General features: G+C 41.1%; 1 pseudogene; it reads right to left on the bottom strand.

The window, feature by feature from the left end:
* Positions 1–2,593: 2,593 nt before the first annotated feature.
* LOC139381280 (protein NLRC3-like) lies at positions 2,594–10,832 on the bottom strand (annotated as a pseudogene).
* Between the last annotated feature and the right edge of the window lie 437 nt (positions 10,833–11,269).

Below are 11,269 nucleotides of genomic sequence, written 5' to 3'. Positions count from 1 at the left end.
AAATTGGAAGCGGATTATGGTACAAAATTAACAAATTCTATGGCAACAGCTCTGGCAGACATTCCTACAGTCAGCGTGCCAATTGCACACTTTACATCTGTGGTGTTGTGACAACTGCACATTTTAGTGTGACCTTTCATTGTCCCCGGCGCAAGGTGCACCTGTGTAATCCGCTTCTTGACATCACACACCTTTCAGGGGAATATATTATCTTGGCAAAGGAGAAATGCTCACTAACAGGAATGTATACAAATGTGTGCACAAAATGAGAGAAACATTTTGTGCTTATGGAATCTTTTATTTCAGCTCATGAATCATGGGACCAACAATTTACATGTTTGTTCAGTGTAGTATAATAAAAAGTATGAGCTGGCGCATACATAGTCAACACCTCTACACAAAATAATTTTCTCTTAACTGTGAATAAACTGTAAACTACAAAAAGTCGCACACTCCATATATAACTTCCCAGTAATTTATTGGGTTAAGAACCATGTTTCGGCATCACTGTGCCTTCAGGTTCACCGAAACGTCAGTGACGTTGGTGGGTTTTTTACCCAATAAATTACTGTTGGTTATATATATGGAGTGTGCTACTCTGTTTTTATAGCTTACTGTTCTGTATAGTATAACAGAGGCCGAATTAGACCCAACAACTTTTTTTCTGACAGATGCTTTTGTTGAAAAGAGCCATTTGGTATTTCATGAAGACAATCAGTGCAACCATCTCTGAAGCATTCCACAACTTTCTGGCCATACAATGTCCAGGATTTTCAGGTGAATATATTTTATCAATGATCTCAAGAGGACTTTATTTGGACATCAGTTATTTTTTGTGGTTATGTTGTATTGCTCAATGAAGATTACAATAATGGAAAACCTGTTCTGGCTGATTTGTCACAAACACACAAGTGGATGAACTTATGTCAGGATTACATGCCCGTTGATGTATAGATATTGATGTGACCTGAGACACGTGTTTTAATGAGAAACGGCATAGACAAACAGGACATCAGAGGGAAACAGGATCTTACACAGGTGATCAATTATTCACTGAACCACCCGTGTTACAAATGGAGAGACCACAGCACCTCTCATCTACCATTCTGTCTTTCTGTGGTCAGTTCCATTTTTAGACCTACACGATTAAAGACCTTTGACCTGAATAAAGTTGACACTGGTCTAAGGTCAGTTTTTTGGGGGTTCAGAGGTGAGTCAGCGGGACAGGAGAGGTGCTGTGGCAGCCCCCAGTTTATAATCTGATGGATAAAAAGCATTATGTAATGTAAACCAACGTGTACAAGCCAAAGTATTTTTAAATACAACAGCTAACAGTTTCTAATCTTCACTCAAAGATAAAATGTGTGATGATGGAGTTTTACACCATAAGGATTGAGAGTCCAACTCAATGATGGTTGTTGTTCTGACAAACCCAGTTTTAATATTAATTCAAGATATGGAAAACTACAGCAAAGGCAATAGAAGTTAAAAACAGAAGTTAATCATCTACAGAATAGCATTAATCATAAACATTGCACATTATTTAGATTTAAGTTACAGGGACTAATAACTGCTTCAATAGCACTTTATATACACAAAAGTGTCTAGCTATGTGAGAAGCCATGTTCCACACAAGGATGTATTAACAACAGTAAAGCATGTGAAACCTGTGAAGACTTAAGAGTGTTCCAAGACACTAAAGGTTGTTTCGCCTGGAGCACAGGGACACAGAGGAGCCATCCCAAAGAGTAAATACTGGGTAGAGAGGCTCAGCGAATGTGGTACGGAAGGTGTACAGGTGGGTCAATCCAGCAGAGACAACTCTGTAGAAGGACAGAGTGCCAGCCAGCCAGTCAAGATACACCTCTACTCTTTTAGAGAGAGAGGAGGGGACATGTATGCCAGTGCTCTCATCGCCATGGCAGTCAATGTAGTTGTAATGAGAGCAGTTCAGTCTCCAGGACTTGGCATTGCATCCATGCCAGTTGTCATCAAACTTGTCTTTTCTATTGATTCCTTTGTATGCCACTCCTATACTGACCCATTCCCCACTCCAGTCTGCCTCCCAGTAGCATCTCCCAAACAAATCCTCTCTACACAGCACTTGTTTTGAGTGGTCAAATCTTTCAGGATGGTTAGGATATGGCTTCTCCTCCCTCACCCGTGTCAACTTTCTGTTCCCTTCAGACAGCAAGAGCAGTCTGTGTGCTGTGTTCGGCTCCAGTGTGAGCTCACAGTGATCTGATTGAAAATATGAAATTGGTTTAGAAAAACCCCACCATTCAGAGAACGTCTATCAGTTTTCCACTCAACCCTGCAATGAATGTTAACTCTAATATGTATCGTTTTCCACAAGAGAAAAAAATAATTGTAAAATATGTTAGTTTTCTGATATTCAATCAAATTGGTTCTCAGTTTGTACTATTGTTTTGCTGACTTCACAGCCATATTGTCCACATCGAAGTTGAGCCTGCTCTCTTCAGCAATGTCTATTCTGTTCAAAAAATAGACAATGATTTATTGGCACATGCAACCGGTAGGGGAAATATATTATGTTACAAAAATTGAATTCATTCACCAACCACATTCATTTTTACTTTAGTTTTTCCAGTTTACAGCATGGCTCATCCAGTAAAGCTGAGAACAGATTCACTCCTGAGTCACCTGGGTAATTGAAGCTCAGGTCCAGCTCTCTTAGTTGCAAGACCTCAGTTAGAGTGTATCTTACATCCCATGTGTACTGACCTCAGAGTCTTCAGTTGACAGTGTAGAGCAGAGAGCAGCTTAACTCCTGAGTCCTGCAGGTCATTGTGACTCAGGTCCAGCTCTCTCAGGTGTGAGGAGTTTGAGCTGAGAGCTGAGGCCAACGCTTCACAGCATCTCTCTGTGATGTAGCATCGATTCAGCCTAAAATACAAAATAGTTGATGGAATGTTTTTCACTGTTAAAATGACCATGATATTGTAAAAATAATGATCCATCCCAGAACTGAATGAATATTGACTGTAGTATCTGTAGTTTACAGTGTGGATTCCCAAGTCCGACACAAAGCAGCTTCACTCCGGAATCCAGCAGGTTATTGTGACTCAGGTACAGCTCTCTCAGGTGTGAGGAGTTTGAGCTGAGAGCTGAGGTCAACTCTTCACAGCATTTCTTACACTGATTCAGCCTAAAATACAAAATAGTGTTGAAGAACAAACACATTGGGTTACTCAATCTGAGCAAGTATCATTTCATATTCTGTGATTTTGATCTGGTATTACAGAGCTTTTTCTGTATGCTTTGACTACTGGCAGCAGCCTTAGAAGACCCTCCTCTGATGTGGAGTATTTCCTCAGGTCAAACACATCTAGCTCCCCTTCTGAAGACAGCAACACAAACAACAGAGCTGACCACTGTGCAGGTGAGAGTTTGCCTTCTGAGAGACTTCCTGGTCTCAGGTAGCATTGGATCTCTTCCTCTAGAGAATAGTCATTCAGCTCATTTAGACAGTGGAACAGATTGATGCACCTATCTGGAGAGAGATTCTTTCTGATCTTCTCTTTGATGTACTTGACTGTTCCCTCCATGCTGGTTGAGCTGCTTCCTGATTCTGTCAGTAGACCGTGTAGGATAGTCTGATTAGACTACAGCGAGAGGCCAAGAAGGAAGCGGAGGAATAGGTCCATATCTCCATTCTCACTCTGTAAGGCCTGATCAACTGCACTCCGGTGTAAGTCGGTCAAAGTTTTGTGTCCAAATTATGATTTTCTGAGCTTACTGGATTAGGATCTCTGTTGGACCAGTGGACTTTTGTCGCCATTCTTGAAAGTGAGAAACACATACAAAGCAGCAAGCAACTCCTGGATGCTCAAATGCAGAAAGCAGTACACCTTCCCCTGGTACAGTCCAAACTCCTCTCTGAAGATCTGTGTGCACAATCCTGAGTAGATTGATGCTTCTCTGATATCAATTCCACACTCATTTAGATCTTCCTCGTAGAATATTAGATTACCTTTCTCTAGTTGCTGGAATGCCAGTTTTCCCAGCGACAGGATGCTCTCCCTCGTCCACAGAGGATCTCCACTTCGCTCTCCAACGTACTTCTGATTCCACTATTTGGTCTGAAAAATCAGGAAGTGCGTGCACATTTCATTCAGAGTTTTGGGGATGTCGGCACTTACTGCTTCATCCAAAATTCTCTCCAGAACTGTGGCAGAGATCCAACATAACACTGGTATGTGGCACATGATAAAAAGGCTCCTTGATGACTTCATGTGTGTGATGACTCTACTGGCCAGGTTCTCATCATTGATTCTCTTCCGGAAGTACTCCTCCTTCTGAGGGTTGTTGAATCCTCATACCTCTGTCAGCAGGTCAATATACTGAGAATGGATCTGATTGGCTACAGGTCGGGAGGTTATCCAGATAAGAGCAAAAGGAATCAGATTCCCCTTGATGAGGTTTGTAAGCAGCACGTCTACCGAAGTGGACTCTGTGATGTCACAACAGCTCTTATTGTTCTGGAAGTCTAGAAGAAGTCTGCACTCATTCAGACCTTCAAAGACAAACAAAACGTTGCCTTGTCATAGTCAGACAAATCCACGTTTTTCATCCCCATGATAAAATGACCAAGAAGCTCATTCAAACTGTGCTTGTTTCCTTTCATCAAATTCAGCTCCCGAAAAGGAAACGGGAATACTAACTGGACGTCTTTATTTGCTTTTCCTTCAGTCTAGTCCAGAATGAACTTCTGCACAGAGACTGTTTTTCCAATGCCAGCTACTCCCTTGGTCATCACACTTATGATTGGTGTGTCTTGTCCGGGTAACGATTTAAAGATGTTGTTGTATTTGATTGGTGACTCTTGTGTTGCTGGATGTTGTCTTAATTTGTCTCACTTCATGTTCACTGTTGACCTCTCCACTTTCACCCTCTGTGATGTAGAGGTCTGTGTAGATCTGGTTGAGACGTCTTGTTGGATTTCCTTGGTCCCCAATTCGCTCAAATACATGTTGAAACTTCTTCTTCAAGGTAGATTTGAGTTTCTCGCCAGACCATAGCAAGCTCATCTAAATAACCAAAGTCATAAAACATTTAGGCTACATGTCAAAATATATTTTATATGGTGGTTAAGGCTGCCCCAATCACAGATGTATAGCGACTGTTAGTAACTCTTCTCATCTGTGGAACCACATGGACAAGGTCAGGTGTTCCCAAACTGGTTTGCACCAGGGACTCATTTTGTGATAGCAAATTCATCAGGGACACCCTCATAATATCAGAACACAACTCCTACTTTAGATTGAGATAAAAAGCAGTTTTACTATGACTTCTGCGGTGCACGTCCGGACATATCAAGTCTTGTCAAATGTTGCAGTTTTAAAGCCAATTTCCTGAAATTGTATTCATTTGCCTTGGGGAAGAGAACATTTTGCAGTTTTAAACCTAATTTCTTGTAATTCTAAACATTTTGCCCTGGGGCAGAAAAAAATTATTGTTCAAAATAACCTTTTGTGTGATTACAAGAAATGTTATGTATGGAGTACTGTGGATATCAATATCCCATGAGCCAGGCTTATGTTGTGCATGTACAGTGCTTTGGAATGTATTCAGACCCCTTGACTTTTTAAACATTTTGTTATGTTAAAGCCTTATTCTAAAATTGATTAAATACACATATTACCCCATTATGAAAAAGCGAAAAAAAAAAGAAAAAAAAACAATAGAAATGTTTGCTAATTTATTAAAAATGAAAAACACTAATATTTTAATTATATTAAATACTCAGACCCTTTGCTATTAGACTCGAAATTGACCTCAGGTGCATCCTGTTTCCATTGATCATCCTTGAGATGTTTCTACAACATGATTATTGTGGTAAATTAAATTAATTGGATATGATTTGGAAAAGCACACACCTGTCTATATAAGGTCCCACAGTTGACAGTGCATGTCAGACCAAAAACCATGCCATGAGGTCGAAGGAATTGTCCGTAGAGCTCCGGGACAGGATTGTGTTGAGGCAAAGATCTGGGAAAGGGTAGCAAAACATGTCTGCAGCATTGAAGGTCCCCAAGAACACGGTGGCCACCATCATTGTTAAATGGAAGAAGTTTAGAACCCCCAAGACTCTTCCTAGACCTCGCGGCCCGGCAAAACTGAGCAATCGGGGGAGAAGGGCCTTGGTCAGGGAGGTAGCCAAGAACCTGATGGTCACTCTGACAGAGCTCCAGAGTTCCTCTGTTGAGATGGTAGAACCTTCCAGAAGGACAACCATCTCTGCAGCACTCCGCCAATCAGGCATTTATGGTAGAGTGGCCAGACGGAAGGAAGCCACTCCTCAGTAAAAGACACATGACAGCAGCTTGGAATTTCCCAAAAGGCACCTAGAGGACTCTCAGACCATGAGAAACAGATTCTCTGGTCTGATGAAACCAAGATTGAACTCTTTGGCCTGAATGCTAAGCGTCACTTCTGGAAGAAACCTGGCACCATCCCTACAGTGAAGCATGGTGGTGGCAGCATCATGCTGTGGGGATGTTTTTCAGCGGCAGGGACTGGGAGACTAGTCAGGATCGAGGGAAAGATGAACGGAGCAAAGTGCAGAGAGATCCTTTATGAAAACCTGCTCCAGAGTGCTCAGGACCTCAGACTGGGAAGAAGGTTCACCTTCCAACAAGACAACAACCCTAAGCACACAGCCAAGACAACGCAGGAGTGGCTTCGGGACAAGTCTCTGCATGTCCTTGAGTGGCCCAGCCAGAGCTTGAACTTGATCGAACATCTCTGGAAAGACCTGAAAATAGCTGAGCAGCGATGCTTGTCATCAGACCTGGCAGAGCTTTAGAGGATCTGCAGAGAAGAATGGGAGAATCTCCCCAAATACAGGTGTGTCAAGCTTGTAACGGCATACCCAATAAGACTCACGACTGTAATCACTGCCAAAGGTGCTTCAACAAAGTACTGAGTAAAGGGTCTGAATAACTATGGAAATGTGATATCAGTTTTTTTTTATGTGTAATACATTTGCATACATTTCTAAAAACCTGTTTTTGCTTTGTCATTATGGGGTATTGTGTATATATTGATGGGGGGGGGGGGGGGTTAAATTCATTTTAGAATAACGCTGTACCGTAACAAAATGTGGAAAATGTCAAGGGGTCTGAATACTTTCCGAATGCACTCTAAGCCCTTTTGTTGGCCGGCAGAACAATGTCCCCCCCCAAAAATAAAAATACAATTATAATTGGGGGTGGCTCATTGATCACTAAACCCACTGATGCCAACTACTTTAATGATTGGCAAGGTTATCTCACTTAGGCATAACATGCCAACAACACATTCTGAACCCACACAACCATGCAAAACTGACCACATTATGAAAGACAAGTATTGTAATTTAGAATTCAGGAAAGTGAGTGTGGAAGAGGTGAAACATTTATTGTTGTCTATCAACAATAACAAGCCACCTGGGTTTGACAACTTGGATGGAAAATGACTGAGGATGATAGCAGATGATATTGTCACTCCTATTTGCCATCTCTTTAATCTAAGCCTACAGGAAAGTTTGTGCCCTCAGGCCTGAAGGGAAGTAAAAGTCATTCTTCTACCCAAGAATAGCAAAGCACCCTTTACTGTCTTGAACAGCTGACCAATCAGCCTGTTACCAACCCTTAGTAAACTGTGGAAAAAATGTGTTTGACCAAATGCAATGTTTTTTCACAGTAAACAAATTAACAGATTTTCAGCATGCTTATAGGGAAGGGCATTCTACACGTACATCAACATGTACAGCACTTACACAAATGACTGATTGCCTGAGAAAAATGTATAATAAAAAGATTGTGGGAGCTATTGTGTTTGACTTCAGTGTAGATTTTGGCATTATCGATCATAATCTGCTGCTGGAAAAATGTATGTGTTATGGCTTTACATCCCCTGCTATATTGTGGATTGAGAGTTACAGAGGGTATTCTTTAATGGAAGACTCTCCAACATAATCCAGGTAGAGTCAGGCATTCCCCAGGGCAGATGTCTAAGCCCCTTACTTTTTTCAATTTTTACTAATGACCTGGCTCTGAGTAAAGCCTGTGTGTCTATGCTGATGCTGATGACTCAATGTATGTATGCTGATGACATGTCAGCTACCACAGCAAGTGAAATCACTGCAACACTTAACAAAGAGCTGCAGTCAGTTTCAGAATGGGTGGCAAGATTTACACTGAAGAAAAATATAAATGCAGCACATAAAGTGTTGGTCCCATGTTTCATGAGCTGAAATAAAAGATTCCAGAAATGTTCCATACGCACAAAAAGCTTATTTCTCTCAAATTTTGCATATATATAGATGCATATCTACATTCCCAGTCATGTGAAATCCATAGATTAGGGCCTAATGAATTGATTTGACTGATTTCCTCATATGAACTGTCACTCAGTAAAATCTGTTAAATTGTTACATATTAAGTTTATATTTTTGTTCAGTATAGTTGGTCCTAATTGTTTCAAAAACTAAAAGCATTGTATTTGGGACAAATCATTCACTAAAACATTAAACCTCAAATAAATCTAGTAATTAATAATGTGGAAATTGAGCAAATTGAGGAAACTGAACTTCTTGGCATAACCATGGATTGTAAACTGTCATGGTCAGATGCAACAGTAGCGAAGATGGGGAAAGGTTTGTCCATAATAAAGCGCTACTCTGCCTTCTTAATAACGCTATCAACAAGGCAGGTCCTAAAGCCCTTAGTTTGGTCGCACCTGGACTACTGTCCAATTGTGGGGTCAGGTGCCACAAATAGGGATTTAGGAAAATTCCAATTGGCCCAGAACAGGGCAGCACGGCTGGCCCTAAAATGTACAGGGAGAGCTAAAATTATCAATCTCTCCTGGCTCAAAGCAGAGGAGAGATTGACTTCATCACTACTTGTATTTGTGAGAGGTTTTGACATGTTGAATGCACCGAGCTGTCTGTTTAAACTGCTAAATCACAGCTCAGACACCCAGGCATACCCCACAAGACATGCCACCAGAGGTCTCTTCACTGTCCAAGTCCAGAACAGACTATGGGAGGCGCACAGTGCTACATAGAGCCATGACTACATGGAACTCTATACCACATTAAGTAACTAATGCAAGCAGTATTATGGAAGAGCCGGACTGAAACAACACAAGCATAGGCACAGACACATGCATATAAACACATGAAAACATATGCACTATACACACATGTACACATGGATTTTGTGTTGTAATAATGTGGTGGTAGAGTAACATTAGTGGCCTGAGGGAACACACTTAATGTGTTGTGAAATCGGTTGTGAATGTATTGTAATGTTTTTAAATTGTGTAACTGCCTTAGTTTTGTTGGACCCCAGGAAGAGTAGTTGGAAATCCATAATAAATACTAATACAACCCCTCTGAATCAGAGGTGGGGGTGCTGCCTTAATCTACGTTCATGTCATCGGCGCCAGAGGAGCAGTTGTTGTTGGGGGTTAACTGCCCTACTCAAGGGAAGAATGGCAGATGCATCAGATTTTTTGCTGTAGGTAAAGAGGATCTAGCCTCCGACCAACAAAGACTTGAATTCTTATGTTTCTCCAGCGAGTCAGCCAGCTCCTTCTGATTCATGTTCCTCAGAACGTGCAGTGTGGTCTTCAGAGCCCCTTCTCTGGCACTGCTCTCCTGCTTCTCATTCTCAGTATGTTTATCTGTGTAATATTTACAAAGAATCCTCTGGAACCTCTTCAATTAATTCTTCACAAAAGAGATGACATTGCATTCAAGCAATTGCAACAAACAATTCAAAATGACATAGAGTACTAAGTCAAAACAGTCTTGGAGGTAAGAATCGAGGTTTCGAAGCCATTTTCCAGCACGAGCAAATTAAGACAACCCACCTTAAATATGGAGAACAGGTCCATTTCATGACTTGGGGCAGACTGACCATTTGGAATTTATGACTCTGACTTCTCATATTGGTCTCTGGGTACTCTGTGTAGGAACAAGGCAAGTACCGTTGCTAAGCTTTTTTTATCTCTGGAAATCGCACTCAGATTTCTTAAAATGACAAGACTTTTTACTCTTGTTTTGGAGGAAAGTCTCCAGTCCGGAATTCTACAGGCTCTCTCTTTGACTTTTCACTCTTCATGGATATACCACTGGGTACAGGGGAGTCTGGTCTCTCCTGCTGGACCCTGTTAACCACCAGAAAAGACATCTTCAATCAGGAGACAGTAGACTTACTTTTTAAATGGGTCTGTGTTAGTATGTCAACATTTTCAGAGACAACCTGGTCCTGAAGCACTTACCTTTGGTTAGTTTGAAAAGGTCCTTCTTTGAATTCTATAGGTTCTCGAATGGACTGGTTACTCTTCATGGACACACAGCTAGGTACAGGGGAGTTGGATCGATCCCTGTCAAAAGCATAATATCGACATCTGCAATCAAGCTACAAAATATCAATAAAATAAAAACGAGAAAATACAGGCTATTCAAATGTTTCCAAACCAAACTAGTTACCTATTTTTAGGAGTGAATGATCCCTGTCTAATCTCTATAGGTTCCCTCTTCATGGACACACAGCTGGGTACAGGTGAATCTGGTCTCTCTGGTTGGATTTTGCTTTGATACAATATAGAAACACTATTGATTACAAATGTATTTCCCATGATGATAAATAGTGAAGGATATGGTACTTGGGGATGTTATCAATACATAGAAAACATGCTATAAACTCAATTGAATCCAGCACATTCAAAAACACTCCTCTCACCCCATGTGTTCATCAGAGTTGTTCTCCCCAGAAATACTCATTTTGGAGTTAGGGTTTCTCTCCTCTCCTCCCCCAGAGAGACTCCTGCTATAACCAGCCTACAGTAAGCACATGAGTACAAACATGAAGACTTAAAAGTGAATGAATAGTTTACCAGAAAGTTAACCTGCAGTCATATTTCACTCCTTCAGCAAAAAGTGACACTGAAGTTCGCCATTTGTTTCTTTGCACCATATTTTCTTATCAAATATGGTGCAAATGGGGTGGCAGGTAGCCTATTGGTTAGAGCGTTGGGCCAGTAACCGAAAGGTTGCTAGATCGAATCCCTGAGCTGACAATGTAAAAATCTGTCGTTCTGCACCTGAACAAGGCAGTTAACCCACTGTTCCAAGGCTGTCATTGTAAATAAGAATTTGTTCTTAACAGACTTGCCTAGTTAAATAAAGGAAAAAAAATAAATAAATTCAAGCAGTTGATTTCTCAGTGAGAGACCGTATCTTGTTCACCAA

The sequence above is a fragment of the Oncorhynchus clarkii genome, chromosome 23 (genome assembly GCF_045791955.1).
Source record: "Oncorhynchus clarkii lewisi isolate Uvic-CL-2024 chromosome 23, UVic_Ocla_1.0, whole genome shotgun sequence".
NCBI lineage: Eukaryota > Metazoa > Chordata > Actinopteri > Salmoniformes > Salmonidae > Oncorhynchus > Oncorhynchus clarkii.
The sequence above is the reverse complement of the archived record's forward strand: the minus strand, read 5'-3'. Positions and strand labels throughout refer to the sequence as shown.